This window comes from Bubalus kerabau, chromosome 10 (assembly GCF_029407905.1).
Source record: "Bubalus kerabau isolate K-KA32 ecotype Philippines breed swamp buffalo chromosome 10, PCC_UOA_SB_1v2, whole genome shotgun sequence".
Taxonomy (NCBI): domain Eukaryota; kingdom Metazoa; phylum Chordata; class Mammalia; order Artiodactyla; family Bovidae; genus Bubalus; species Bubalus kerabau.
The window spans coordinates 88,402,648-88,429,985 of NC_073633.1; the positions used below are offsets into that span (position 1 = coordinate 88,402,648).

The 27,338-nt window shown below is 42.0% G+C and overlaps 1 long non-coding RNA gene across 1 annotated transcript; it reads left to right on the forward strand.

Annotated features, from left to right (window-relative positions):
* LOC129620659 (uncharacterized) lies at positions 1-26,282 on the forward strand. The gene is made up of 5 exons (XR_008698643.1): positions 1-406; positions 1,349-1,461; positions 6,735-6,902; positions 22,221-22,801; positions 25,570-26,282. It is a non-coding gene; the product is annotated as an uncharacterized LOC129620659 (long non-coding RNA).
* The last annotated feature ends 1,056 nt before the right edge of the window (positions 26,283-27,338 follow it).

The window sequence follows — 27,338 nt, forward strand, 5'->3', positions numbered from 1 at the left end:
CTGTGCTCTCAGCCACTTAACATCCAAACGTCCAACCACCACCATTTCCCCGTGCAGCAGATCTGAGTCTGACCTGTTGGGAGCAGAGGGGTTGGGCAGATGAGCGGGGAGGTGAGAGAGCAGGAAGGCAAGCATTCCTCCTCGACAAGCTTTCCCCGGAGCTGCCCGTGGGCAGCCGCCCAGCAGGGCTCTGGCTCCGGTTTCAGCTGAGGTTTATTCGGTTCTAATTACAAGCGAACACAATACCACCCCCATTCCTTAGCCGCTAACTCCTGTACTCGCGCTCAGAGGAGCTGAAAAACGAGCAGTTTGCCACACTCCCGCCCACAGGATCGGATAAAAGAAGAATCGATTCGGTGACTCAGGGCTTCCTTCTCCCACTGACAGTCCCACCCTCTTGCCCGTGGTGCGCACAATTTCCCGGGATTAGGTTTCCGTGATCCGCGTGGCATGGCTGGATTCTCTGATCAGGAGGGAGCAGGAATGATCCCCTTTCTGTCCTGCGCTATGAAATGCGTCCTTTTCTCCTCCTGGAGTCTAATCTGGTTTAAGGGGTGCTCCGGTTAAGGGGTGCTCCGGTTAAGGGGTGCTCCGCGACGGGCTGTCACGGACCGGGAAGTCTAATCATTTCTTTTGTGTGAAAGTCCCAGGGCTTTCTTGGTTTTAAAGGGAGTTTTTAATCTCATGCTGTAAATGGGTAGAACCTAGCAAAACTGAAGAGAAAGTATGTGTAAATGTAGATAATATATTCCAAAACCTAATAGAAATGAGGTTTTGTTTTGTTTTGTTTTGTTTTTTTAATTCAGCAATTTGTTTTATCCTGGCCACAGCTCCCTTCCTTGAGGGACGCTGATTCAGAATTCTATTTATTAGAGTCCTACCAAAACTTTGTTTCCGTCTGGGTTTTGTACCATTTAATCAGACATTTTGGGAACAGCTGTTCATTTTTCTGGATGTCACCCACTTCACAGGTTATTCTCTTTTCTGCCTTCCAAAGACGCCTTGTCTGGGTTCTTAATTCTTCAATGAGCCCGAGGCTTAAGAGAGGGGAGAAAAAACTCACTGAGAGCAGGACTTTAAAGCTGTAGGAGCTCACAGGGCAAAAATTCACTGTGGATTTATGGCACAATGCTACTTTCATTCCCCCTTTTTGAAAGCACAAAATGAAAAAGCTCAGAGATGTAGCAGGTAATTCTAAAAATTACTTCATTATTCACAAGTGAAAGATTTGTGGGGAAAGAAGAGGCAGTAGAGGGGAGTGGTTATGAGCATAGCCTTTGAACGGAGACAGAACTGGCTCTGCTGTATTACTTAAGGAAACTGACTTAACCTCTCTGAATCACCATAGCTCATCCATAAAATAAACAGTAACCCCCACAGTGCTGTGAAGATTAAATGAGTTGCTTAGCATAGCGCCTGGTACATAGTAGCAGACAAAAATCACAAACCCCAAAACTAAAGGTGAGTCCAATAATTAAACAGCACTTTTTGCCTTTCTTTTCTCCCTTCCTTCCTTTTTTATTATGGTAAAATAATTCATACCATAAAATTTCCCATTTAACCATTTTCAAATGTACCATTCAGTGGCTTTAAGTACATTCACATTTTTTTCAACTGTCACCGCTATCCGTCTCCAGAACTTTTCATCATCTCATGCAAACTCTGTACCCATTATATTAACTCCCACTCCTTTCTCCCCCTAGCCTCTGGTAACCACTATTCCACTTTCTGTCTCTATGAATTTGATTATTCCAAGTATCTTATATAAGTGGAATCAGACAGTATTTGTCCTTTGTGTCTGGCTGATTTCAATTAGCATGTTGTCCTCAAGTTTCATCATGTTGTAGCATGCATCAAAATTTCATTCCTTTTCATGGCTGAGTGACATTCCACTGTGTGGATATACCACATTTGTTTATTCATTCATCTGTCAGTGAACATTTAGGTCTACCTTTTGACTATTATGAGTAAAGCTTCTGTGAATATCAGTGGACAAATATCTGAGTCCCTGCTTTCTGGACAGCACTTTTAAAAGGTGTGGTTTGTTATTAAAAATTATTCCAAACTTGGAAACAGGCAAAAGGGACTACTGGATGTCCTTTCAGTACAGTGCTGTGTGCTGTTTAATAGTCTAACCTCTGTGGGGATAATCTGATTTTCTAGGAATGTTTAACTTTGTTTGGTTTCCTATTAATGATTGATTCCGTTATTTTACAGCTCTATAAGAGTAGAGGTTAGTATGTTGAAAATAAGCAGAATTACAACTTTTTTTTTAATTCAATTGCAATGCAAACAATTTCTGCCCAGGAAGAAAGAAAGTGAACTCTAGGGTTACAGGTCATGCCTTGTGAAATATTTTAGCAGGTTTAACAGGTAGTGAAAGAAATAGAAAATCTGTACAATTTTAAGAAGGATGGTTTTGGCTTCTTGGTCTGTCTTGCTCATCTTCCCAGAGTCCCCAACAGTGTTTGTCTTCTAGACTCGTTCACTGCTTCATCTGCCTCCCAAGAAGGGTAGCTAGAGGTTAGGATTTTTTTCCATCCTCTGACTACTTTTTTGGTTAAGAACTCTTATCCTTCATTGGAGCCTTAATTTCTTATGGAGAATCCTGCTTTCTCTTTGAACAGTAGAGATGTATTTCCCCATTCCAGTTCATTCTATGACTTGTGCTTGTTTCTTACTTTAGTTTGGCAACAGGCAGGGTTGTGGGTCAAAATGACAGGTCGGGTATTTGTAACCAGCACTTTTTCTTGCTTTGGGGAAGTGTCTCTCTCTCTTCTAAGCCAAGACACACTTTATTCTTCTCAACCAGAGAATGATGTCTCTATTTTTTTTTAATTTTAATTTTTCTTTCAGTTTTATTGAGGTATAATTGACATATACCTCTCTCTCTAGCACTGAATAGTTTAAGGTGTAGAGCATAATGATTAGACTTCACATACATCATGAATTAGTATCACAATGAGTTTAGTAAATGTCCAGAACTATACAGTTAAATATGGTTAAAATGTATGTTTTATATTTTGTGACTTTTCAGTTCAGTTCAGTTCAATCACTCATTGTGTCTAAATCTTTGCGACCCCAGGGACTGCAGGACTCCAGGCTTCCCTGTCCATCACCAACTCCTGGAGCTTATTCAAACTCATGTCCATCACGTCAGTGATGCCATCCAACCATCTCATCCTCTTGTCCCCTTCTCCTCCTGCCTTCAATCTTTCCCAGCATCAGGGTCTTTTCCAATGAGTCAGTTCTTTGCATCAGGTAGCCAAAGTATGGGAGTATGTGACTTTTACCACAATAAAAAAATTTTAAATAATTTTTCAGTTGCAAAATAGAGTCACTGGTATGACATGTACAGTGTGAGGAATACAGTCAATAACTATGTAATGCCTTTATAGTGACATATTATAACTAGATTTATCCTGGTGGTCATTTTGAAATGTATGTGTGCTAAGTCACTTCAGTCTTGTCTGACTCTTTGCGACCCAATGGACTGCAGCCCACGAGGCTTCTCTGTCCGTGGGATTGTCCAGGCAAGAATACTGGAGTGGGTTGCCATTTCCTTCTCCGATGCATGAAAGTGAAAAGTGAAAGTGAAGTCGCTCAGTCATGTCTGACTCTTCACGACCCCGTGGACTGCAGCCTACCAGGTTTCTCTGTCCATGGGATTTTCCAGGCAAGAGTACTGGAGTGGGGTAGTTGTGGCTACTGGGCTCTAAAGCACAGGCTCAGTAGTTGCTCTGAGGCATGTGGGATCTTCCCAGATCAGGAATTGAACCGTGTTTTCTGCATTAGCGGGCAGATTCTTAACCACTGAGCCACCAGGGAAGCCCAGGCATTTCTCACTAACATAACTAAGTTAATTTTATTTCCTTCACAAAGTTGCCAAACTAACTCAGAATATAAAGACATGTGATATTAGTTTCTAGGATGCCAGAGCTAGGTGATATTATAGCCTTCTCTGGATTTCAGAAATTAAAGGTATCCTTCACTTCAGTTTTTACAAGGGTACATGCTTTAAGAAGCAGCTTGCTCTGTTCTTGAAGCTCACATGGTGGAAAGAAGGCAGAGCCCATGTGGAAAGTCTTAGTGGTTCTCCTAGGATTCAGGAGAGGTCACTTAGGGAGTCAGTAACCACATCAGAGAACCAGAGGGGATTTGAGGGGTAACAACGATTGAGCCTGTTGGAGAGTTTGAAACACAAGCATGTACTGCAAAATTCATACAGTACATTCTTCTGAGCATAGGAGAGCTCAGAGGCTGTTCTCCTGGGGTATTAGCAGTTCTTTCCAGCACCGTCTACTTTCACAAAAGACCCTCCCCACTGGCCTTGTTTCTCTCCTGGCCAGGGAAGAGGAAGGCTATTTAACAGGGGGGATAAAATTCCTTCTTCTTGCTCTCTCCCTCCCTCCCTTTCTTTGTCTGCCTTTATTTTCTTCAGAAATGCATGTAATCCTCACACATAGAGATCAGACTTGTGGGCACAGCCAGGGAAGAAGAGGGTGGGATGAATTTAAAAAGCAGCATTGACATATATACACTGCCGTGTGTAAAACAGACAGCTAGGGGGAAGATGCTGTATAACACAGGGAGCCCAGCCTGGCGCCTAAAGGGGCAGGAGTGGGTGGGGAGAGAGGTTCAAGAGGGAGAGGATATACATATATATATGTGTGTGTGTGTATATATATATAATATATATGTATACATATGTATTTATGTATGTATGTGTATGTTAGTCACTCAGTTGTGTCTGACACTGTGTGACCCCATGGACTGTAGCCCACCAGGCTCCTCTGTCCGTGGAATTCTCCAGGCAAGAATACTGGAATGGGTTGCCATGTCCTTCTCCAGGGAATCTTCCCAACCCAGGGATCAAACCAGGGTCTCCCGCATTGCAGGCAGAGTCTTTACCATCTGAGCCACCAGGGAAGTCCACATATGTGTATAGTTACAACTAATTCATGATGTTATAGGGCAGAAACCAACATAACATTGTAAAGCAATTATCCTCCAATTAAAAATTAATTTTTTTTAAATTAAGAAAAAGAAATGCATGTAATAGTAAATTCAAAAAGGGAAATTGACCATCTCATTCCTTGCTAGTCTTTAGAAAACAATTAGTTCTCAGAACTTGGACTGTTTAGATTGATGTGATTATATTGATATACATGTTGATATACTGTCAATAAACTATACTTACATATGGTCTTCCAGGCTTCCCTGGTGGCTCAGATGGTAAAGAATTTGCCACCAATTCAGGAAACCCAGGTTAGATCTCTGGGTCAGGAAGATCCCCTGGAGAAGGGCATATCAACCCACTCCAGTATTCTTGCCTGGAGAATTACATGAACAGAGGAGCCTGGTGGCCTACAGTCCATGGAATTGCAGAGCTGGACACAACTGAACGACTAACATACACACACATATGGTCTTCCAGGAATCCCCCAGGTGAAGAAGCTTCTTTGCCTATTATACTTAGCACTATCTGAATTTTTGTTTAAAAGTTGATTGTCCCTTCCACTAGAAGTTAAGCTCATTGAGGGCAGTGACTGCCTTATGTGTGGAATAAAGATCCTCACTTACTATCACTATGCCCATTCCAGAATAGGCCATTAATATTGGTTAAATTAATGAATAAAATAACTGTGTGAATGAGTTGCCTTCCAATAATGAGTCATCTAAGTAAGTAGATAATAGTGGGTTTTCATTCTCTCATTTGGTCATCATTCTCTCCAGGACACATTTGGAGACATATGCCAGGCAGTGTGCTGGGCACTGAGGTTAAGGCAGTGAGCAAGACCCCCGTGGATCCTGCCTTCATGGAGTTTAGAGTCTAGCGGGAAACACAAGCAGTAAACTTGGGCTTCCCTGGTGGCTCAGCTGGTAAAGAATCCTCCTGCAATATGGAAGACCTGGGTGCGATCCCTGGGTTCGGAAGATGCCCTGGAGAAGGCAAAGGCTACCCACTCCAGTATTCTGGCCTGGTGAATCCCATGGACTGTATAGTCCATGGGGTCACAAAGAGTCAGACATAACAGAGTGACTTCCACTCACTCAATCACTCAAATAAGTGACTTTGGTGTACTGCATTTTTTGTAAGGTAGAATTTAATTTTGTTTGTTTTGGAGAAAAACAACTGAAGTATGACTTGAAGGCTGTTGGGTACAGTTTGGCAAAATGCGTGAGAGAAACCCCGGGCTTCTGGTGGGGCGTATCCATTAGAGACTGCTTTTGCCTGTGCATGATAGAGTCCTGACTGTGGAAGCTTAGCCAAATTGGGATTTATTTTTCTTAATATAGCAAACAAGTGGCTCCACGATGTAGTCAGTGTTTCAGGAGGTTTCTATCTTCCTGCTCTGCTATCTCAAGCATCTCCTCTCCTCAAGGTTGCAGAACGGCTGTTCCACCTTCAGTCTGATGCTTGCTCTCCATTTACTAAGAAGGAAAAGGAAGTGATGTGGTACCAAGGGAGGTGCCTGTATTGGGAAATGAGAATCTTCCTTGAAGTCACTTCTTTCAAACCTGTATTATGTGGTCAGCCTCAGACCCAAGGAGTTGGGGAACCATAGCTTTTTATTTAACCTTGGGCAAAAGCTGTATTGGGTGGGAGGATGGCAAATACGACTCCATTACAAAAGCAGGTTTCCATTAGTAAGGAAATGAGGAAGAAAAGTATTGAGAAACAAATAGCAGAGTCTTGCATAGATGACTGATTTCCTCTTGAACTTGTTTAGGTAGACGGAGCTGGCCTCACTATGGGTTCATGACTGGAAACAAGAACTTTGTGAGTCACACAGGAGAATACATCTTCAGAATGCTGACATTTCAGCAGGCGGTGACAACAGACTTCAGCACCAGCAGCAAAAGCAGTGACATGGTCCACAGAGACATCTCTCAGTAAGGTGACAGCGGGATTTCAGAGCAGGCAGAGAAAACAAGGAACAGATTAGGTTATATAATCAAAGAGACTTTAAAATGCAGAGGCTTGAGCAAGGTGGAAAAGTTACCCCTCTTATGTAGGCCTTATTCCAGAGATAAGCTATCCAGGGCTATCTGAACAACTCTGTCATTTCCAACTTGTGGTTTCTATCTCAAGACAAGGAAGCTACCACAGATTTCTTCAGCTCTTAGCCAGAATGAAGGAGAAAAGGACAAGAGATACATAAACCAATCCTTTTAAATGCAAGACCTGGAAGTCTTCCAGCCTCGAAGAGCTATCCTGATTTCATTAGTGATTCAGGAATATGCAGATCTGGCTCTCTGTAAATAACTAAGCTTTGGAGTCGATGAGAGGAGAAAGAGTCCAGTAAGATTGGCAGACTTTCTATAAACTGGGAGATGGGAGTTCAAGTCTTGCACTTAGTGATACTCCTGGAAAGCTGTTATTTGTACTCCATTCTATGAAGTGGAACTCCAGGTCTCAATAAAATAGGCTGATTAAAAAGGGAACTACCTTAGCCTGAGCACTCCAGAGCCTGAGGCAAGGATTAAGGTGCTAACCCCCTTTATAGGGAGATGCAAGCACAAAACGGGGAGAGGAAAAGAAAAAGAGACTTGATTCAGGAAGACGGGAAGTGATGTGATGCAAAGCATTACACACTGGTCACCATTCACAATGAGCCACAAAAAGACAAGGGACACAGCAGTTGTGTTCACTCAGTACATGCAGCATTTTGCCCATATGGATGGCAAAGAAGGAACCCCACCTGGAGTAGCTAAAAAGTGAAAGAGAGGAGGAAGTATTGATCAGCCTTGCTGCTCCCATTTCCTATTTCTCACTGATGGAGGTTCACCCCACAGAAAGCAAATGCTCCCTCTCTTCCAGGATCACCAGCTAGCCCCTCACCTGCTCAGACTAGATCTTAAATGGCCAGATCCCTGGGCTTCCTTGTGGGCTCAGTGGTAAAGAATCTGCCTGCTGATGCAGAAGACACAGGTTCGAGTCCTAGTCTGGGAAGATCCCATATACTGCGGAGCAACAAAGCCCATGTACCACAACTACTGAACCTGTGTCCTAGAGCCCAGGAGCCACAACTACTGAAGCCTGCACACCCTAAAGCCCATACTCTGCAAGAAAGAAGCCACCACAATGGGAAGCCCGGATATTGCAATGAAAAGTAGCTGAAGAAAAGCCCGTGCAGCAGTGAAGACCCAGCACAGTCCCTCCTCCCATAAAAAAGCCAGATCTCGTGCTCTACAACTGGATGTTTAAGTCTCAAGTAGAGGGGTAACCTGGCACAGGGAGGACACCCGTCAGGAACAAAAAGGAAGGAGGTGGGCAAGGGAATTTGAGAGAGTGTGTGCAGGTGTCTGACCTAATTACAAGGCCATACAGGCTGTGATGGGAAAGCAAATGTTGAAGATTTACTTTGGTCTAGAGGGTCTAAAGGGTCAGCTGAGCTGCCTTGATATCTGCTCAATTTGGCTCCTAAGGAGCTATATATATATACCTCAACATTTATATTGGAGAAGGCAATGGCACCCCACTCCAGTACTCTTGCCTGGAAAATCCCATGGATGGAGGAGCCTAGAAGGCTGCAGTCCATGGGGTCGCTGAGGGTCAGACACGACTGAGCGACTTCACTTTCACTTTTCACTTTGACACATTGGAGAAGGAAATGGCAACCCACTCCAGTGTTCTTGCCTGGAGAATCCCAGGGACAGGGAAGCCTGGTGGGCTGCCATCTATGGGGTCACACAGAGTCGGACACGACTGAAGTGACTTAGCAATTAGCAATAGCAGCATTTATATATATATATATATATATATATATAAACATTTTATATATATATAAACATATATAAACATTTATATATATATATAAATGTTGAGGTATATATAAATATATATATATATACACATTTATATAAATATGTATATATATACACATATATACTTATGTCTTTACATTTATCCCTGAGAGTTACTGCATTTTTGGAAGCAATGGAAAAAAAAAAAAAACCCAGCACCAAACTATATACTTGATACAAACTATATACTATCTACTTGATACTGTTCTCAAAGCTCCCTGGGAAGAACACCAAGTCAGGAGTTCGTGCTGTAGATTTTCTCTTGACAGCACGCATGTTGTCTGATGTAAGCTGAGTGTGGAGCCTGGTGTGTCAGAGGTACCAAAGAGACACAACACTGTCACTGCCCCATATTGAGAAAGAGAAACGAGTCATAAACAAATGAGTAGCTCTGTGACACCGCAGGGACTAAAGGCCAAATGAGTGGTAAAGAATTCAGAGGCAGACACTATCACCAGGGCTTGGGTTGGGGGAGAAGGCTTCACAGAGATGGTCCATTTGATCTGAGTCTTAAAGGAAAGCTGGACTTCAGTATGTTTGGAGGGGGAGGAGGGCATTCTGGGTCGGAGGCAAGGAACAGACAAAGATATGGTATTTTGGGGAAAGTACGTGGTGAACAGCAACCAGAAGATAAAGAAGAAGTGATAAGTAATAACTGCCTTTGTCTGGAGAAGGAAAGCATGAGAAACATAGCTATCAAGAGAGGTTGGATCTTATAAACTGTTACTCTTAAATACCAAGATAATGGAGTTTGAATTTTTTTTTCCCCAAAGACCTTGGAGGTGTCAGAGAGGGATTTTAGCATTCAGAGAATGGGAAATTGGAGGGACAACTTTTGGAGGGGGAAGGGGAGTTGGAAAAGTCCCATTGTGAAAATTGTCATTTATCAAGGATGGTCAATCAAATAGGTTTCATGCACTCGCTCAGAGAGGGGACAGAGAAGTGGATAGGTCAATGGGGGTAGTGTGCTTCAGGGGGTGTAAAGTACAGAAAGGAAAAGCAGAAGGGTAACGAATGTGATTTTTCTATGTTGTGGTTTTGCCAAGTTTTGGCTGTGAGCTGACCAAGAGATTTGGTCAGCCTGATTCATGTTGGGTCCTTTTAATGTTATGTGGGAGGCAAAATCAGTGCAGGAGGGTCTCCATGAAGAACTATAGTAAACAGAAGTCTGATTTTATGGCCTTAAGATAATTTTCCAAGGAAGAGTGTGTGTGTGTGTGTGTGTGAATGAGAGAGAGATCTTATTTTGAGGCTGAACTAGACTCTGCCGGTACTTCATGCTTCCTTCCAATGCCTGATAATTGCAGGGCATCCATCTTCCTGTTGGGCCAATCGTCAGATGTTTTTCTGTGAGCATACACCTTTGTTCTACCCTATTCTTTAAAATGTTATTTTCCAGATTATTCCATTTCTAACCATGTACCTGCTGCTAATCCTCAATGCAGTTAATTCTAGGGCTGCCTGCAGATCCTGCCATGGATGTTTTATAACTGTTACAATGTATTTTTCAAAATCATTTGGGATGTTTTCCCTGGAGTAACTTACCCTTCCAGAAAGTCTTTAGCTGCTACCCACACACCACATGAGTCACAACAGATCTTGATTCAGAGCTGGTGAAACCTTTAAGAATAAAGCTGTTATTAGTGAAAAAGGCTTAGTTCAGGAGCAACTAAGAAGGATTTGATGCAGTTTGATCTTAAAAACAACAAAATACTTAAAATTTTTTTTTGTTTTTATAGCTCAAAAATATATGTTTTGAGAAAATATTTTAGTACTCAGTGGGATTTTTGGTGACATCAAATATGAGAAAATGGCTTATAGAGTGAAAGATAATTTATTTGAGTTTTATTTAATATCTGGAGAAGAAGGGGACTTTTCTGGATCTGGAAAAAAAAAGAAGGTGCTACAGTTATTCAGACAGTTTGCCAGAAAAGCCATTTTGACTTTTTCTTTCTTTTTTTAATTTAAATTTATTTATTTTAATTAGAGGCTAGTTACTTTACAAAATTGTATTGGTTTTGCCATACATCAACATGAATCCACCACGGGAGTACATGTGTTCCCAATCCTGAACCCCCCTTCCACCTCCCTCCCCATCCCATCCCTCTGGGTCATCCCAGTGCATCAGCCCCAAGCATCCTGTATCCTGCATTGAACCTGGACTGGCGATCGTTTCTTATATGATATTATACATGTTTCAATGCCTTTTTCTTTTTAAAGTTTGCCTAATGCAGTCCCAGAGTATTCTGTCTGTAAAATTCACACTCAGATCTCCCATAGGTCAAGGAATCAGTCTTTGTTTTGGTTACCATTGCTGTAAGTTAAGTTGCCCCAGGGCCAGAAATTCTGAAGGGCTCATCTGGGAAGTTCTCACTTAGTTCCTGTATGCAATTGCAATCAGATGTGTACTGGGCTACAAACATCCAAAGGTTCCATTGGGCTGGATGTGCAAGATGGACCATCCTGTGGCTGGCAGCTGATGCTCCCTGGTGGCTAATAAGGGTCCACACATGACATCTCCTTTAGTCTTAAAATAGTCAAGACTCTTACATGGTGGCTGGCTTGCAACATAGAACACACATTGCAACAAAACCAGGTGTAAGTTATATGGCCATTTCCAACCCAGCCTCAAAAGTCACGTGGTGACTGTACCGGGTGATGCAGTCATTGGCCCACCCACACTCATAGGGAGGAGACAAAGACCCATTTTTAATGAGAGGGATATTGGATATTTTGCTGCCGTTTTAAAAAAGCAAACTGTTAACAATCCTTTATTCCCAGCCTTAAGATGTCTCTGAGGATCTTTCTAGGGATTCTGACTAAGTTCATGTCTAATTCTGTTAGCATCCTGATGTCCTATAGACTGTCTTCTCCAGCTTTTCCCCAGCACCTCCTTGTCATACCTGTCTTCCTTTTCTGTCTGTCTACTTGGACAAATCACCGTAGGTATCTCATCTTCAATTTTAAGGATTTTTCTAACTGAATTGGGTTCTGATCAGTTAATGGATTCCTAACTTGCACGTAGAATGCCTGTCATAAAACTTATTTTTATATTAATAGCAAAGCAGAGATTTTAATATAATAGCTTATTTTTTGAACTATCTTTCACATGACTACATTACACAGGAATCATTATAAGACACATCATTTCAGTGAAGAGTGTTTTTCATCTTAACAGCATCTAATTGGCCTTCTATCTCAAACAACACAATGGAATTTCTTTATGATAAATTACTGTGGACAGTCCTTTGGAAATAAGTATAATGGGTTGGACCCATGTTAGAAAAGGAAAGCTTCTGGGAGCTGGTTGAATGCCTGAGAAATTGTATTCTGTTGAATATTTTCAAGCAATTAGCCACCAATAAGCCTCATAAAAATAGATTCTTCCCTGCCTAAGAAAACTGGATAATTGCCAGTAATCTTCAGCCAGATGGGTACAGCCCTCCTACAATCACCTTAAATTTTCCTTTTCAGTCTTCCCAGGTCAGCCTCAGAATTATGCTCACATTAGCTGTTTAATAATGAATGAGCTGAGATTGGCAGGATGGAGCTCACCCACTTCTACCTGAGTGAAGGATGGGCGAGTGGCTCCTTCTACTGTAGGGGGCAGTTCTGAAGAAGGATGGTGCCAGTGAAGAGGAGTGTCACAGTGTAACCTGAGTATGTCACACTGAGCATGTCCAAGAGTGTGAACACGGATTTGCAAACTATTTAAACTGTTCTCCAGAGCAAAAGGAAATAGTCAATTTAGAAGGAAGAGCATGCCCCTGAGATGGCAGTTCAGTTCAGGCAGTTCAGTCGCTCAGTCGTGTCAGACTCTTTGCAACCCCATGGACTGCAGCACTCCAGGCCTCCCTGTCCATCACCAACTCACAGAGTTTACTCAAATTCATGTCCATGGAGTCGGTGATACCATCCAACCATCTCATCCTCTGTCATCCCCTTCTCTTCCTGCCTTCAATCTTTCCCAGCATCAAGGTCTTTTCCAAGGAGTCAGTTCTTCACATCAGGTGGCCAAAGTATTGGAGCTTCAGCTTCAGCATCAGTCCTTCCACTGAACATTCAGGACTGATTTCCTTTAGGATGGGCTGGTTGGATCTCTTTGCAGTCCAAGAGACTCTTAAGAGTCTTGTCCAACACCACAGTTCAAAAGCAGTAGCGTTATTCAATAAACAATGAAGGCCTTCTTAGAAATTAAACGTAGTTTATCTAAGACAGTGGATTATTAGGGATTTAAAAATACAATATGGTTTCTGTCATACAATGGCATTTTTATGGCTTTTCATGATGATTTTGTATCAATGTTGAATATGCAGTTTTATGTTATAGATTGAGTGTAACAAGACAGTAATAACATGCTCTATGTACAGATGAATAAGTGACCTAAGCAAGCCTCATGGGATGGCAGCGTTCTGTCCAAGGGCATTTATCTGTCATATTGTTTGTACTTTTAAAACATTTCTGTGTAGACACTGTAAAATCTATATTAGTTGCTTTTTATCTACACTTCAGAGGCTGTTAGTTAATATTTGGAGTACTCTAATCAGAAATTATACACTAAAGGAATGGCTAGTTAGCATTTGAAAGTTCTAAAAAAGTCTATACTCCTGAGACAGATGATAATGGAGGGAACTCAGCGTTCCTTGTCTGTGATCCGCACTAGAAGCTTTGATGAATATAGCGGATCTTAGAATTCTGTCACCAATGAAATGAGTAGTCTTCAAGTGTGTGGATGTGCTAGAAACACTGTGTGGCTGCTCCTACCTTTATATAAACAGGGATCTAGCAAGGCCAATACATTTCACTAGGATTTGATGACAAACTTGTCTTGGGCCAAGATTCTGATGAGAGAATTTTTGTGATCATACTTTGACTTGGCAACTAAATTTGCTGCTACAATATTATGACACTGGCTTTAAGAAAAATTGTCATGGAAGTTTCTTTCCCAGTACCCCAAAGGACAGAAAACTGAGACTTCATCATTTATGGAATAGAATGTGTGACTCTTTTTGTGTTTATGTGTTAAAGTAACTTGTCAAGCAAACTAATTGGAACTATATCTCAAAGGTATTTTTCAAACTCACTCCAGAAGAGGCTTATGAACACACTATCTTAAGTATTTCTTAATTGATTCATACATTTAGGGAAAAATAGTTTAGATAATCACTACTAGGCTGCATTTTAAAAAAATGTTTGTGCATGTACCCTAATGTTGATTATAGCACTTTTTATAACAGCCAGGACATGGAAGTAACCTAAATGTTCATCGATGGAGGAATGGATAAAGAAGATGTGGTACATTTTTACAATAGAATATCACTCAGCCATAAAAAAAGAACAAAATAATGTCATTTGCAGCAACATGGACAGACCTAGAGATTGTCACACTGAGTGAAGTAAGTCAGGCAGAAAAAGACAAATATCATATGATATCACTTATATGTGGCGTCTTAAATGAACTTATCTCCAAAACAGAAGTACAGCTCTAGATGTAGAAAACAAACTTATGGTTATCAAGGGGGGAAAAGAGTGAGGGCAGGAGATACATTGGGAAATTGGAATTGATATATACACATTACTGTATATAAAATAGATAACTAATAAGGGCCTATTGTATATAGCACAGGTAACTCTACTGAATACTTTTTGATGGCCTATATGGGAAAAGAATCTAAAGCAGAGTGGATATATAATTTGTATACCTAACTCACTTTGCTGTACAGCAGAAACTAACACAGCTTTGTAAATCACCTGTGTTGTTGCTGTTGTTCAGTCGCTAAGTCATGTCCTGCTCTTTGTGACTCCATGAACTGTAGCCTGCCAGGCTCATCTGTCCTCCAGTATCACCCGGAATTTGCTCAAATTCATGTCTATTGAGTCAATGATGCTATCTAACATCTCATCCTTTGTCACCCCATTGTCCTCTTGCCCTCAATCTTTCCCATTATCAGTCTTTTCCACTGAGCCAGATGGTCAAAATACTGGAGCTTCAGCTTTGGTAACAGTTGCTGTCTATGTTTGTCATAGCTTTTCTTCCAAGGAGCAAGTGTCTTTTAAGTTCATGGCTGCAGTCACTGTCTACAGTGATGCCAGTAAAAAATAATTTAAAAAATAAAAAGAATGTTTAAAGATCGTTAGACACTCTGGGAGACTGGTCATAGGTTGCTAGACAACTCAAGAAGTTGATGGTGGTTGTGTTAGTTTAGATCTTGGTAGAAAGCAAATGGCTCACTCAAAACAGGTGATGTGAAGACAGTTGGAGAGAGGTTGTTTGTTATGCTATGTGTGGGGTTTGGGGATACTAACAAGGGGTATGCCCCTCAGGGCTGGCAACTGTGGGAGCCTTTGCTACTCTTACTTGAAGGGACAAGGCAAGGGAGCTGGCACTAGAGCAGAAGAAGGGAGCTATACAGAAGGTGCCATCTTCCAGAAGCAGAAGCCTTCAGTAGCGGCGTCTAGCCAACCCATGGCATCTCTACAGGGAGAGAGAGCCAGGGCGTGGATATCCAGGCTCACTCTCTTTCTGCCCTTTGCCCTCCAGTCTCCTGCTGGTGCTTCTCACTGGCCAAACCCATCCCAACCTGGAAAACCAGGGAGCCCAGGAAGCAGTCCATATAGGCTACCTTCCAGGCTCATGAGTGTGGTGAAAGGTATAGAGTGGAGCTGGAGGGACAAACAGAAGACCCTGTGCACGAAATTTTCTAGGCAGGACACTTGAGCTCATTGAAGTCCAGCAGAAATAGCCTATGTGATTGATCAGAAAGGGTAATTACCTCTCCAGAGGAGTAGCTAACTTACATCAGACTACAGAGTTCTGCCCCCTTCAGGAAGAATTTTTCTTAGTATGTGTAGCAAAAATTGGTCTGACCTGACTTTTGTTACCGTTTCATCTACTTATAAGCAGGGGCAGCTATCGGGCAGAGATTAGCGGAGTGATACTGACGCTGTGAAGGGCTGGATTGCATTATGTGAACTCAGTTCAGTTCAGTCACTCAGTCATGTCTGACTCTTTGCGACCCTGTGGACTGCAGTGCGCCAGGCTTCCCTGTCCATCACCAACTCCCAGAGCTTATTCAAACCCATGTCCATCAAGTCGGTGGTGCCATCCAACCATCTCATCCTCTGTCGTCCCCTTCTCCTCCTGCCTTCAGTCTTTCCCAGCTTCAGAGTCTTTTCTAATGAGTTAGCTCTTCGCATTAGGTGGCCAAAGTATTGGAACTTCAGCTTCAGCATCAGTCCTTCCAATGAATATTTAGGTAAACTCTCTATATCTCTATACTCTGCAGCCTGTTCTTTTCCCTTATTGTACTTGTTGCCATTCAGATTATACATGTATTAGTTTGTTCATTTGTTTGTTGTCTTTCTGTTATCTCACTTCGGTCTCTGAAGGCCAAAGAATATGTCTCTCTACACTGTTTATCATGATGCCAGCCACAGGGTAGAGGCTCAATAATTATGTATTGAATGAATGAATACTCTGGTGATCTGCTAGTAAGACAGCATTAGTGAAGTGGAGAGGATGCACATTCTGGAATAAGGAAAAACTGGGTTTGAATCTTGGTCTAGTTAAGAGTTGAGAGGTCTTAGCAAATTGCTTAATCTCTCAAAGCTGCAATTCCTTCCTCTATGATGTGGTGATTATGAAATTTACTCACGTGGTTATTAATATCTGAATCAGATACACTGATAAGTGCCCGCAAGGACTGGGAACATGAAGGAAATGGACAAATAGACTGATACGTGCTTCTGGTCTCATCTACCTATTGTTAGGGTTTGTTAAAGAATGTTTACAGAAAGAGAGGACTCATTTCAAGTGAGTAATGCTCATTAAAACATTTTTTTTTTCTTGAAGGAGGAACCAGGGGCTTAGGATATAATATAAAGGCTTTATCTTTTTGAGGGTTTTGGAAATTTCTTTTTAAAATAGTGATAGGTCGCTGGGGTTTAGTACAATTTAGTGGATATACTGGAGTTTCCCAGGTGGTGCTAGTGGTGAAGAATCTGCCTGCTAATGGAGGAGCCCCAGGACAAACAGATTCAGTCCCTAGAATGGGAAGATCCCCTGGAGCAGGTGCATGGCAGCCCAGTCAAATATTCTTGCCTGGAGAATCCCTTGGACCGAGACTGGCGGGCTATAGTCTGTAGAGTGGCATAGAGTCGGACACAATTGAAGCAACTTAGCATGCACGCACAGTGGGTATATTGGGTTGGCCAAAAAGTTTGTTTGGGTTTTTCCATAACATCTTACAAAAAAGCCCAAATGAACTTTTTGGCCAATCCAATACTTTCAGTTGAGTCTGAAGCCATTAGCATCTGTAAGACAGGGTGTCCTATGGAATTAGCATGGGATAAATGCAATAAAAATGTTCCCCAAAACATGTAAGCATATTTTTATCAATGATGTCATATTTAAATGCATTAGGAACATTTACCCTGTGGAGAATTCTCTTCTAATTCTAAGAGTGGCTCTAATAGTCTTTTTAAAATCCAATTTTCTTTAAGTAATGCTAATGTGGGAAAACCCATATGCTGATGATGTCCTCTAGGCTGACTTTCCAAGTACTTCTCAATAAGGCCCCCTTTTTAAGGTGGCCTTTAAAAAAGTGCTTGGTTTAAGCAACAGAGGCCTCAAACAATCAAACTATGATATTCCCTTAGCCACAGAAGTTGACTTGTGGGGGAATCCAATCAGCTTGTAATCTTGAGGCTTTTGCTGGGAATTCTGCAATATAAAGTTTTCTTTTTTGGATATGGAATGTGGGTGTATAATACATTCTAGCCAATACAATATGAGGAAAGCTTTTTTTATTTTCAGGGCTTCTGGAAAAGAAAACTTTTCTCTTAAAAGGCAAATAGGGATGGAACATTTTGTCCTCTAGCTTTGGGGTGTTCATATATGAACACAGGTGGCTTAGTGGTAAAGAATCTGCCTGTTAGTGCAGGAGATGTGGGTTTAACCCCTGGGTTGAGAAGATTCCCCTGGAGAAGGAAATGATAACCTACTACAGTATTCTTGCCTGGAAAATCCCATGGACAGAGGAGTCTGGTGGGCTACAGCCCATGAGGTTGCAAAAGAGTTGGATACAGCTTAGTGTCTAAACAACAACAGTGCTTGAGGTTACTGCACTCATCTTTCTATTGTAATGTGTCAAGTCCGAGATGAGAATTAGCGTTCTAAGGAGAAAAGAATCTGGTTTTTGATGGCATTATTGATCTACTGGAAACCAGCCTGCCTCAGACGGCTTGCTGTACAGTTAAGATTAAATCCCTTTATTTTTCAAGCCATTTAGAGTTGAGTGTTCTGTTGCTTACATCAATGATTCAACTGTAGAATATGAATAACCTATTTTCTTTTTGTAGATGTTTTTCTCTTTATGTGGAGAGAAGGAGGCTATGGAAAAACATGAATAGTTCCACTCATTTTGTAGACAAAAAAATTACCAAAGGTTCTTTTGGAAACTATTTTCATATATTCCATATTTTTGAGTGACATCAAGTCTTATTAGGCTTAAAGAAAACGTAAAACCTTTGTTTCCTGTTAGATGTGGAGATTAGGGTACCTCAAAAAGAACTTTGGGTATCTCTTGGGAGGTTTTACTTTACTGGCACAGTTGCAAAATGTCTGAGTGCTCATGAACAATAGTTTTCTTTTGAGGTATGTTCCTCAGGAATAAAATTGTTTGGAAATACAAGATTCAGACAGAGAAAAATCCTCTTCTTAGGGACAGAAAGAAAAGTTCTTGAAGCTACAACTTCTGGCAAAGTCAATATAGTCAGAGAAATAGAAAGAATAGATGTTTCTGGACCATATTATGACAAAGGAAATAAATCAAATATATAAACTTATTTGCCTTTTGAAAGGAAAGGATTGTGTGGTATTCACTTAAAGGCAGATCAATCCTTCTCCCAGACTAAATGAGGAAGAGATTAATTGAAATCCTAATGAAACATAAAATTGGGCATTGGTGATATTGCCTGCAACCCTTGTAGATTGATAAATAATGCAGCCAGTCTGTTTACCTTATTGGAATGAGCCCTGGGGAGGCCATAGATCTGACTCCTAATCTGAGAATCAAATCTTTACTCCTTATTTTTCTCTTGACAGGCTAATTTCCTTTCTCACTGGATAAATCAGGTACATTTCCAGCTTCCTTTGTTTCAGCCTAGGGAAGATTTAATGATTTAATGACATTTGTCTACACACGGGGAGGTAAAGTCCAACACTCTGATAAAAAGAACTGGGGTGCAGGAAAACCTTGCCCTATTAACAGCAGTGCTCCCTTTAAAACAGCAGAAGGGGAATGATGCCTTTTGAATAAAGCCCATGTTATCACCATCCTCTGCTCTCCATACCAGTCATCTTTACAGTTGCATTGTTGAGCTCTATGAGGGCAAGACTCTTCCCTTGTGAACCTCCTTATCTCCCTCTTCCTGTCATGGTGCTCTGGACATTGTGGATGTTTGAGAAATCCAAGTTGGCTGATAATTGAGCCAACCTGTTCTCCAATCCACAATGTGAAGGTTTGGGTTCATTACCACTGAGCCTCTAAATAAAGATGGCTAGGGATTAGCAGATTGCACTCATAGTGCCAGACATCCTGGGGTGAAAAAGAAGGTGAGGCTTCTACTTGGATGAGGACAGTCCCTGAGTGAGAAGTCCTGTATCAGATAGTCATAGCATCAGATAGTGAATCTAAAGGGTGCTGAGTGGGAACAAGAGATGGAGCAGAGAATAGGAGGCCAGGAGCCAGAGGAGCAAATGAGCAAGTAGAGTTCACACTCTTCTCTTGAGACCCCTATTACCATTACCATGGAGGTCTGACTTCTGAACCTAGCGAGGGTGTCATTGCCAATCTGTGTATCAATACACAAAATGTTAATAAAGCTTCCTTTTATCCTAAAAAATTAGATAAGAAAAATAACTTAAAAATCTACTATTATCTTCATGCACCACACCTTTTTACACACATCCCACTTTGGAGATGACTTAAGAAGCAAAACAGCTGTCTGGGGAGGCCTTACAAATAGCTGTGAAAAGAAGAGGAGTGAAAAGCAAAGGAGAAAAGGAAAGATATAAGCATCTGAATGCAGAGTTCCAAAGAATAGCAAGGAGAGATAAGAAAGCCTTCCTCAGCGATCAATGCAAAGAAATAGAGGAAAACAACAGAATAGGAAAGACTAGAGATCTCTTCAAGAAAATTAGAGATACCAAGGGAACATTTCATGCAAAGATGGGCTCGATAAAGGGCAGAAATGGTATGGACCTAACAGAAGCAGAAAATATTAAGAAGAGGTGGCAAGAATACACAGAAGAACTGTCCAAAAAAGATCTTCACGACCAAGATAATCACAATGGTGTGATCACTCACCTAGACCCAGACATTCTGGAATGTGAAGTCAAATGGGCCTTAGAAAGCATCACTACGAACAAAGCTAGTGGAGGTGATGGAATTCCAGTTGAGCTATTTCAAATCCCAAAAGATGATGCTATGAAAGTGCTGCACTCAATATGCCAGCAAATTTGGAAAACTCAGCAGTGGCCACAGGACTGGAAAAGGTCAGTTTTCATTCCAATCCGAAAGAAAGGCAATGCCAAAGAATGCTCAAACTACCACACAATTGCACTCATCTCACAAGCTAGTAAAGTAATGCTCAAAATTCTCCAAGCCAGGCTTCAGCAATACGTGAACCGTGAACTTCCAGATGTTCAAGCTGGTTTTAGAAAAGGCAGAGGAACCAGAGATCAAATTGCCAACATCCGCTGGATCATGGAAAAAGCAAGAGAGTTCCAGAAAAACATCTATTTCTGCTTTATTGACTATGCCAAAGCCTTTGACTGTGTGGATCACATTAAACTGTGGAAAATTCTGAAAGAGATGGAAATACCAGACCACGTGACCTGCCTCCTGAGAAACCTAAATGCAGGTCAGGAAGCAGCAGTTAGAACTGGACATGGAACAACAGACTGGTTCCAAATAGGAAAAGGAGTACATTAAGGCTGTATATTGTCACCCTGCTTATTTAACTTATATGCAGAGTACATCATGAGAAATGCTGGGCTAGATGAAGCACAAGCTGGAATCAAGATTGCCAGGAGAAATATCAATAACCTCAGATATGCAGATGACACCACCCTTATGGCAGAAAGTGAAAAGGAACTCAAAAGCCTCTTGATGAAAGTGAAAGAGGAGAGTGAAAAAGTTGGCTTAAAGCTCAACATTCAGAAAATGAAGATCATAGCATCTGGTCCCATCACTTCATGGCAAATAGATGGGGAAACAGGGGAAACAGTGTCAGGCTTTATTTTTCAGGGCTTCAAAATCACTGCAGATGGTGCTGCAGCCATGAAATTAAAAGACGCTTACTCCTTGGAAGGAAAGTTATGACCAACCTAGATAGCATATTCAAAAGCAGAGACATTACTTTGCCAAGAAAGGTCCGTCTAGTCAAGGCTATGGTTTTTCCAGTGGTCATGTATGGATGTGAGAGTTGGACTGTGAAGAAAGCTGAGTGCCAAAGAATTGATGCTTTTGAACTGTGGTGTTGGAGAAGACTCTTGAGAGTCCCTTGGACTGCAAGGAGATCCAACCAGTTCATTCTAAAGGAGATCAGTCCTGGGGTTCTTTGGAAGGAATGATGCTAAAGCTGAAACTCCAGTACTTTGGCCACCTCATGCGAAGAGTTGACTCATTGGAAAAGACTCTGATGCTGGGAAGGATGGGGGGCAGGAGGAGAAAGGGACAACAGAGGATGAGATGGCTGGATGGCATCACCGACCCGATGGACATGAGTTTGAGTGAACTCCTGGAGTTGGTGATGGACAGGGAGGCTTGGCGTGCTGCAATTCATGGGGTCGCAAAGAGTCTGACACAACTGAGTGACTGAACTGAACTGAACTGTCCACATGGATAAACAAAATAAACATAGTCTCTCCCCTCATAGGGGTTATAATCCACTGGGGAATATTAATAACAAAACAAATCATTATAATAATAATGTAGTACCCATGTTCAAATATACACTTCCATATTTTATATGGAGTAATAAGTATGTGAATATTAGCTGATAGTAACATTTTTGTATAGTTAAATAGATGACAATATTTCTCAGCTGCTGTAGTACACAACTGTGACTTCTGCTCCCCAACCTCTATTGCCACTTTTTCTGGGAAGAACATCCTAGAGTTTTTTGTTAGGGTAACACCTCCCCTTCCCCATGTACTTAGTCTACCACTCCCTGCCCAGATCTAGGGGTGGAGAAATTATGCAGATCTCAGCAATATGATTTTTTAATCCCTGACCAGAAAGATTGTTTCAGAAGTAGTCATGAGACCCATGTAGGCTAGTCCAATCAGAAAAAGTTCTGGGATTTTTTTGGGGGGAGTAACTTAGAGTAGTTCTCTTTTCTAGACTTGGAATCGAGTATGAAAGCTTGGGACTCCAGACAAATATCTTCTCCACAAGAAGAGATATGAAAAGAGAATCAAGACAGAGGAAACATAACATTCAAGAGGTGAAGACAGAGGGACTGAGTTTTGATGACATTTGAGCCATGAATCCCTGAAGACCAGATCTACTTCTATACCTTCCATTGATGTGAACCAATAGATTCTTGATTTTTTTTTTTTTTTGCTTAATCCAGTTTGAGTTGGGCATTCTCTCTCCTAACCAAAATTTTATACCAAATTTACTAATGTGCAGCTACTTTCAATGACTGCTAAGCTAACCTTGGTCTTATTTGAATGGAGCTCACCTTTTTAACATCCTAATTTTTTCTTGGATTTATACTTTAGCTAATATTTGTCTTTTATCTCTGAGTTTTAACAATGATAATGGCTTCTGAATATCATTATCCTTCCTGGCACCCTCCACTGTGATTTTAGCTGCTTTAGCGCAGTTTTTCCTTCGGCTGCTTTGGAATCATGAAATGCCCATTGAAAAGGCAGATACTGTGAAGGGTCTGACAATCAGAATTCTTAAAATGCTCCAAGGTGGGTCCATTATGCACTAGCCTTTGAAAACCAAGTTCTAGTACTAGATCCTCATCTATAATTACTTTCTGCTCTCCCCTCCAAACTCTTAGGTGACTCTTTCCCCTTGATCAATTTCTTTTCCCATCCACAGATGGAAAGTGAATGAGAAGCAGAAGAGCTACTTGGACTTCCCATGGGTCAGTGGGACCCTGCCCTTTCTCAGTTGTTCACATAACTGGGAAAAATTTCCCAGATGAACCATCTCAAAACTCAGCTCTTTGTCCTTTGGAAATCTCAACTTACGTTTCCTAACAAGTGTACTGATTGATGTCTTGTCTTCTGTATTTTTTGCAGCTGTAGTTTTTGCAAGGGGCACAGAATTCCTAAAACTCAGTCCACATCAGAAATGGGAAAACATGTACATAAATAGAACCTAACAAGATATTTAAATTTTTCCATTTTCTTCCCCCTTTTATGAGAGGTAAAAGAGGTCTGAGGCTGAAACCGTCCTCTCTTCTGTAAAAATGAGCCCACTTATCTTATGGACTTGTATGGCAGTACCATAACAGGGTCTTTAAACAAAAATACCCAGTGATTTCCTCAAACTTGATGGGACTGTTGATTGTGAAACATGAGGCTGAAGGAAAAGTTATGGGACAGTCATAGAAGCCAACTTTGAACTGGAAGCCTTTCCCATGACCTGTGCCCCCAAAATAGTAGCTCCCTGCCGGTGACCATCTGCAGCCCTGATCTGACCCTGCCCCAAACTTCTGGCATGTGGAAGCTGGCCCAGCTGTCACAGAGCAGGCAGATCCATTTCCCAGTGTTTACAGACTTCTCTTGGCCTTGTGCATATTCTCGCAGTAATCGCTGTTTAAAAACACCCAATAAAACTCGAGAATGTGCCAATAATAACTCCCTCATCACAGGCTGGGCTGAATTTGCAGCGCACCAGATGCTGAATGCTGCTCCTCCAGGAAAGGCCGAGCAGGGGGCTAGTGGTGGTCTCATCCTGGCCCCCAGGTCCATCTCACTCTAAACCACAGGCCTGGTCCACCTCAGGTCAGGGAGATGTGGGCGTGGGCAGAGTGGGTGAGGAAGGAAGTCTCAGCTTGTACACCAGCTTTTCTTACCCTCCTTTGCCCTGCAGGTCCTGTTGCTCATCTCACCATCCCTGTCTCCCCACCTCTCACCCCCTACCATGGAAATAGATGCTTTAAAATCTTCATGTGAGTCACCTCTCCCAATCCTGTAAATTCTCCTTCTGCCCTACTTCCCTAAATCTCCTCTACAAGTGAGTGCCCAAGACTTTGTCTGCAGTGAGATGTTAAAAGCATGTATTTTTCACTTATGGAGGAAAATGATATGTGAGCTCTACCACTTGAACTGAGAAATTGAGAGAGACGATGTAAACCACATGTAGGGACCCTTCCTTCAGAAGACCCAGGCAGAAGTCAGCACTTCTGGAAATTCAAGGACCACCTCCTTCCCCATGAATTGTATACAGGAGGTTTTCTGTCAAAAGGACTAAGGTGAGGACAGCAAGGGATAGGAAACCAGGGAGTTCATGGGGGTGGATTGAGGTAAAGGTATAGTTAGATGGGGTGACCCTTTTATTTCTCCTTTCTCCTCTGCAAGAGAGGAAGGCTTGGATCTGCCAGGGTGAACATTTCTATCTTTCAACAAGTATTGATTGTCCCATACTGTGCCAGACAAGGTATTGGATGTGGAGGATACAAGGATGGGTAAAGAGTTGTAGTTCCTGCCTTCACAGAGCTACTGTTGGGAGGGGTAATGCTAGTAATCAATTAATCATTAAATAAACGTGCCCATGAGGTAGTGGTAAGTGCTGCTAAGGAGAGGTCTGTTGGGCTAGGAGAGGCAATTTCAGAGAGGATTTGGCCTCTTCTGAAGGGTCAGGGAAAGCTTTCCTAAGAAAGTGCAGACCTGATTGAGAGCTGAATGATGAATAAGAATAAGGCAGCTAAAGAAGGAAGGACGGGGCTGCAGCTGGGGCCCCAGTAGGGGCCTGACAGGCAGAAGACACTAGAGTAAGGACAGTGGATTGGAATTAGCAGAGCAGATGGGGTCGGGCTGAGGCTGGAGAGGTTCTCAGGCACCGGTTAGGGAGCGCCTCTCTTGTAAACCATGTTGAAGGTTCTTGTCTTTATCATATAAGCAATGAAAAGCCACTGAACCATTTTTATTGGTGTGGTGGTGGTGGTGGTGTTCCTGGTGTTCATGGTCATGGCAGGGGATGTGTTCAGATTTTGTGTGGGAAAAGGTGGTTTTGGTTACAATGTGATGGGTTGGGGGAGAGGGGATGGATTCAAGGTAGAAAGAAGAGGCAGTAGCCGAGGCAAGAGATGACGGTAACTTGGGCTAAGTTGGTGACAGTAATGGGAAGAGAGATTAGAGGCAAAATCAACAGAAGTTGGTATGTGTGCGCCCTTATCACCTTCAAGCTTTCTTGAGTGTAAATTTGACAGGAGCCTGAAGGTAGCATGCGCGCTGGTGCATGAGAGAGCAGGTCACAGCTAAATTAGATTTATCTGAACAAACAGCTCTGGTGCTGGATCCCAAGGAGAACTTTCCAGCTATCCTGCATCTTCAGCATGAGCAGGCACTGAAAATGAAGTGCTAGCGAAGGAAGCAGGCTCCTGGGTTATTTTTAGCAAGCTCTAGGAAATAGCCAACATTCTAATTTGAATCCTTCTCATTAAAATCCAGAGCCTCACCCCACACAGTTCTTGTTGCTAATGTCTGCAAACTTCTCTTTTTTCCAGATAATTGACAATAGGCCCCCATGGAAGTCTTCTCAGCATTTCTGCAAAAATTTAGGAAACAGTAGGTTTGACACCATCATCATATTTGCCAAGACAGCAAAAATCCCAGCCTGCAAAACTTGAAGTGTGATGAAGCGGAAGTACAGGGATGGCACAGAATGACTGATCATCTCAGGATGTTTCCAGTGTTGGCATTTTCCCTTGTCTTTGGAGCAGGAGCAGGAGACAATCGTGGCTTTGGGGACATGCCGAGGTGACATAGGTAGGGTTTATCCTCTTCCTTTTCTGCCTTTCCTCTCTGCCCTCAAGCAATTCCTGGATTTTAAGTTATCCCCCCTCCCAGATCTGTTTTTTATTAATTGATTTATTTTTTATTGGAGTATAATTGCTTTACAATATTGTGTTGGTTTCTGCCATACATCATCCCCTCTTCATATCTCACTGACTTATTCTATGTAATTTCAACATGTGTGCGCGCATGTCGCTTCAGTCATGTCCATCTCTTTGTGATCCTATGGACTGTAACCCGCCAGACAACTCTGTTCATGGGGTTTCTCCAGGCAAGAATACTGGAGTGGGTTGCCGTGCCCTTCTCCAGGGGATCGTCCTGAACCAGAGATCAAATCTGCATCTCTCATGTCTCTTGAATTGACAGGCGGGATCTTTACCACTAGCGCCACCTGGGAAGCCCATATTGAATTTTAAAACTGCTTTTACTGTTGTTAAATAAAGCTATTAAAATAACTTTAAGCTGTTTTCAGTTCAGTTCAGTCACTCAGTTGGGTCCAACTCTTTGCAATCCCATGGACTGCAGCACACCAAGCCTCCCTGCCCATCATCAACTCCTGGAGTTAACTCAAATACATGTTCATTGAGTCAATGGTGCCATCCAACCATCTTATCCTTGGTCATCCCCTTCTCCTCGCACCTTCAATCTTTCCCAGCATCAGGGTCTTTTCCAAGGAGTCAGCTCTTCGCATCAGGTGGCCAAAGTACTGGAGTTTCAGCTTCAGCATCAGTCCTTCTAATGAATATTCAGGACTGATTTCCTTTAGGATGGACTGGTTGGATCTCCTTGCAGTCCAAGGGACTCTCAAGAATCTTCTCCAAAACCCAGTTCAAAAGCATCAATTTTTTGGTGCTCAGCTTTCTTCACAGTCCAACTCTCACATCCATACATGACTACGGGAAAAACCATAGCCTTGACTAGACGGACCTTTCTTGGCAAAGTAATGTCTCTGCCTTTGAATATGCTGTCTAGGTTGGTCATAACTTTCCTTCCAAGGAGCAAGTGTCTTTTAATTTCATGGCTGCAGTCACCATCTGCAGTGATTTTGGAGCCCCCCAAAATAAAGTCTATCACTGTTTCCATTGTTTCCCCACCTATTTGCCATGAAGTGATGGGACCAGATGCCATGATCTTCGTTTTCTGAATGTTGAAGCCAACTTTTTCACTCTCCTCTTTTACTTTCATCAAGAGGTTCTTTAGTTCTTCTTCACTTTCTGCCATAAGGGTGGTGTCACCTGAATATCTGAGTTTATTGATATTTCTCCCACCAATCCTGATTCCAGCTTGTGCTTTTTCCAGCCCAGCGTTCCTCATGATGTACTCTGCATATAAGTTAAATAAGCAGGATGACAATTTACAGCCTTGGTGTACTCCTTTCCCAATGTGGAACCAGTCTATTGTTCCATGTCCAGTTCTAACTGTTTCTTGACCTGCATACAGATTTCTCACGAGGCAGGTCAGGTGGTCTGGTATTCCCATC